This window comes from Schistocerca nitens, chromosome 8 (assembly GCF_023898315.1).
Source record: "Schistocerca nitens isolate TAMUIC-IGC-003100 chromosome 8, iqSchNite1.1, whole genome shotgun sequence".
Classification (NCBI taxonomy): Eukaryota; Metazoa; Arthropoda; class Insecta; order Orthoptera; family Acrididae; genus Schistocerca; species Schistocerca nitens.
This window is the reverse complement of record NC_064621.1, coordinates 308552915-308558129: the sequence shown is the minus strand read 5'-3', so window position 1 is coordinate 308558129 and position 5215 is coordinate 308552915.

Sequence of the window (5215 nt, the reverse complement as noted above, 5' to 3'; positions counted from 1 at the left end):
ATAAAGTTTCGCACGTTTGACGTAGCCTTCATTCTAACAAAGTTTGGAGAAGAGTTCTGTGTGCTAACCAGACCAAATATAATCGACACACTGTTCAGTTATTCATACGCAGTTACAAAATTTTTATTCAACGGTTTTCAATTTATCTATTTTTTTTGGATCATCCGTAGGTCCCGTTCCTGTTTTTAAGTACAACTTTAACTTTCTGAACTCTCATGCCACTTTCAAAGGCACTCGAACAAATTTTTAGGATTGTACAGGATTGTTTCACGGCTCCTATTACACGTCTATAGCTGTTATAAAGTGGACCCCACGTCAGGAAATGTATAGATTTTATTTAAAACAACTTTGGACAGCGGAACACTTTCAAATCTCCCGCCGCACTGTACGCCCCGCAGAACCTCATACCACTGGCGATGTCTCCAGCACTCGTCATCGGGTTCTCTTCTATGTGATGATGGGCGGCCGTTTCTAAGTCGGGAGTGCAGTGCACCACAGTTCACCCTCATAGCTGTGAACGTATTTGTTCCTCGCAGACGTTGTTGCAGTCGGAGGAACATGGTATGTTACGTCATAATTACAACAGAGACTGGAGACGTCGCTCTCTTCTCAGTTTTTGCGCGTACCGTGAAAGTTATCCGATATTCACAGTTATTTCATTTTAAATCTAAATGGTACGTTTCCGGATGTGGGTTCTTTTTCTAAATTTATCTATGATGTAAACCTGATTTCTACCAATGGAACTGTAATTAGTACGGTTTCAGTTTTAAATAATTCTCTCAATTCTCTTCAGACAATGCTTTTTTTTCCAGTCTGGCATTCGCGTAGTACCAGGCTCCAGATCTGACTGAACTGTAGTTTTCAGTTTGCAGCATAAATGAAGACGATCAATTAATTTACTATGCGGCGTGATTATATAAATCACAAGAGCGAAGTGAAGAACAGAATCTCACTCGTTTCAATTACTAACAATAAATACCTTTCGACCTAGTCTACTCTACTCTGCACACACACACACACACACACACACACACACACACACACACACACACAAATGTTCAATACATAGCTGAAAAACTCAATGATAATTATCAGTGGTACTGTAAGATCAACCGCCGTAAACCTACTCATATTAAAGATTTAAATGCCTGTTTGTAAATTACGTATGTTATTGTTTGTACTTTATTTAGTTCTATGCTTCAAAAACAAACGTAAATATATAAAATATTTCGAGATATTATTATTACAAGTACAGGGCACATAGCTGCGTAGTGTCCGTCAGTGTTATGGACGCTGGCTGAGGAATTGTGCGGATCGTGCTGGTGAGTGACCAGAATAACGAATACTGCGAGAGTTAAGAGGCAATCTCCACAGTGAAACCTGGGCCATCTGCTCTACATTAAAAATAATTATGAATGCAGGAAGAGATCTATCATTTACCAAACTAACTGCAGATTGCAACAAGGGTGTAATAATTCCAGTTACAAAGCAAACACGAGCTGACAGATATGAATATTAACAAACTATCAGTCTAATAAGTCGTGGTTGCAAAATACTAACAGGAATCCTTTGCTGGAGAATGGAAAAATGGATGGAAGTAGTGTTGAGTGCTACTTAAGTAAATAAATCAGTGAAATCAAAGTGAAGTAGAAATTGGAATATAAATGAAAAACTTAGTTTAGTTTAGAAGAATTAGACACTGGCAAACAGCGGGCAGAACAGCAGAGCAGAAGAGAGAATGACCATGAAGTCAGCAAGTTCCACATAAGCGGACGCTGTCGATTCAGCCGTCACGGCATCGCCCGACCGGATCACGTGTTTCTCAGTTGTCACATGTGAGCAAAGGCCCTCGCCTACATTCCAAGAGCCAATGACCGACGTTAAGAAGATTCTTCGAGAAGCTTTGCAACGTGACAGACGAGGCAATGACCGTGAAGTCGTTCACCTCCAGTGAACTGAAGTGAATAAATACGCGAGACGCAGTGGGCCCGACGAGAGACGAAGGAAGAAGAGAAGAGTAGCAGCAGTTTTCAGTCAGTTTCAGTGCTGAAGACCGTCATGCAAGAAGAGACTACATCATGCACAGACGCACCTAGTCCGCCGCTGTAATGGAATAGCAAGCAGCAGCCTCGGCGCCAGAAGACAGAAGTTAAAAGGTATTTGAAGTCTGATTTTTACGTACCCGGGTGACTCGTGGGGACGGGAAGGAGACGGCCTCACATCAGCAGTCACCTGTGAGCTGGGATGAAGATCTGACAGCCGAAGACTGGCAAGCGGGAGTCCGTTGTTCGAGTCCGGGACACTGGCCTTCCCCCGCGGCGCCGCTCCACTGGCCGACGCACAACACACGCGGTCCGCATCTCGTGGTCGTGCGGTAGGGTTCTCGCTTCCCATGCCCGGGTTCCCGGGTTCGATTCCCGGCGGGGTCAGGGATTTTCTCTGCCTTGTGATGACTGGGTGTTGTGTGCTGTCCTTAGGTTAGTTAGGCTTAAGTAGTTTTAAGTTCTAGGGGACTGATGACCATAGATGTTAAATCCCATAGTGCTCAGAGCCATTTCAACCATTTGAACAACACACGCGGCCGCTTAGAGAAGAGAAACACTGGGACGCCACATCCAAGGTATCACCATCCGATGCACGACTTCGCTCGCAATAATTAAACGGGCCACCTCGCGCTGCGCGTCTCCAGTCAGCTGGGCGAGACGGCGACACGAGATACACACTGCCACGCGCAATCAGACGCCGCCGCTGCCGCAGCAGAAGGCTTCGCAAACGACACAGCTGCCGCTCTCAGAGCCAGGACATCGAGTAAGGAAACAGTTGTACGAAACTTGCAATAAAAGTTATCTTATGTAAAATGCTCTTTCATTCTTCCTCATACCCGAGCCAAGGAAGAACCCACCCTGCCCATTTGTTGTTAAGAGAGAAAAATTAATTTATTTAGTATTTTCACCGTGACATAATGCTTTAGAATTTAATGCCCTTTGCAGTAATGCTCATCCTCACAATTGACTACCATCAAAAGAGAAAACCCAGTTACATTTAGTGTCAGAACTGTTACAGTAGACCTTGCGAGATAGAAGTTCGGATTCCGGGAAAATGTACAACCATGAGAGAAGATATTGACCCTACGACATCTCTCGAAAATATGTCAAGGGAAGCCAAACCTACGTTTATACCGTTTGTAAACTTACAGAAAACTTCTGACAGCGTTGAATACTCGCTTTGAAACCTAGATGTAATAGGGTCAAAATACAAGAAGCAAAAGAATGTTTACAACTAGTACAGAAAGCAGATGGCGGTTATAAGATTCGGGGAGTAATAAAGGCAAGCATGGTTGAGAAGGGAGTAAGGTAGGGTTCAGCCTGTCCCTGATGTTATTCGATCTGTTTATTGAGCAAGCGGTAAAGGTAACCAAATATTGGAGTGGGAATTCAGTTGAGCGGGAAGAAATAAAAACTTCGAGGTTTACCAATGACATTGTGATTCTGTCTGAGATAGCAAAGGACTTGGAAGAGCAGGGGAATGAAATGACCAGCATCTTGAAAGGAGGACATAAAATGATCACCAACAAAAGCGAAGCAAGGCTAATGGAATGTAGTCGAATTAAATCAGGCGATCTTGGGGGCATTAGAATACGAAACTACACACTAAAAATAGCAGATAAGTATTTCTATCTGGGCAGAAGATTAAATGATGACGGCCGAGGTAGGAAGGATATAAAATGTAGACTGCCAATGGCAATACAAGCGTTTCTGAAGAAGAGAAAGTTGTTTATATCGAATATAGATTTAAGTGTTAGGAAGTTTTTCTGAAAGTATGGGGCGTTGCCATGTATGGGAGGAAACACGAACGATAAACACTTCAGACGAATAGAGTGTAGAGGCTTCTGAAATGTGATGCTACAGAAGAATGCGGACGATCTGATTGGTTGATCATGTGACTAACGAGGAGGTGGTGGCCACAGTTGGGGAGACAAGAAATTTGTGGCACATTTTGACTAAAAGAAGGGGTCAGTTGATAGGACACATTTTGAGGCATCAAGGGATCACCAGTTTAGAATTGGGGTGAAGTGCACCGGGTAAAAATTGTACAGGAAGATTTGAAGGAATGTAGTTTGTAGTAATTATTCGGAGACGAAGACTCTTCCACAGGATCGAGTAACGTGGTGGGCTGCATAAAACCACTCTTCGGACTGAAGATCACAACCACAGATATTTGAAATTTATGACCATGTCACGGCTTTGACATAAAGATTATTAATTCCTTCTGTAGTCGCTAAGCGGATAAGTTACCGGCGTGAGCATCACTACTCCGTAACGCAGTGGAAGATATACAAGTTGTATACGTCAGTTGCCAGACTAATAACCCCAATAACTGTAATTCTGAATTCCTACTTTGTACACATTTTTCGCAATATACAACTGCGTCACCAGTTGTTCTGCTTCCTAATCATTGGAATTCCTTCGTATAGAGAAACCAGTACCGAAATACTGAAATATTTGGTACCCTAGTAGATGCAAAGTATTCTATTCCAGACGTAGCCCCGTTTGTTCAGAAATACAAAGTAAACGTCGAATGCTACAATACGATTAACTGGAATTTCATGAGCCTGAAGCTTCCAGTACCTGCCCTTTGTTCAGTAGACAGGCCGTACGTCACGTCCGCTCCCGCGTAAGCTGTTTTAGAGTGCAGTTCGATTCGGGCGCTGTGCAGGTAGACGGCTAGGAGATATAATCACCGAAATTGTGCTGTGGACGAAATAGAGCTGCACAATGAGAATTCAGTAGGGGGCTTAATGCAAAAACGAAAATGAAGGATATTCTGTACGTGAAGAGCAATCCTATCAGCAAAGCATAATTCGCCGGTGAAGGGATCAACTGATAGGATCGGCCATTCAGAAGCATATTCACCACCTTTCTGCAGATATTGGTCCCTGGCAGTATTATGGAGCTTGCAAAAGCCGGAAAGCTATCCTACGTTCGCAAAAGCTGTCTTCTGGATAATACCAGATGTTTTGTTCAGTAGCTACAAGGTCTGCGAGGTTCGGCCTGACGACTCCCGTGTCCTCGACGATTTAAGAAATGTGGAACTTTGGTTTTACCTAGATTTATCGGTAATTTATCATTTTACCAGACATCATCACTCAGAATTTATGGGGATCGTCAATACCTCGGAATTCGCGGGTAATATATGCATCTTTCTTTCTTTAGCT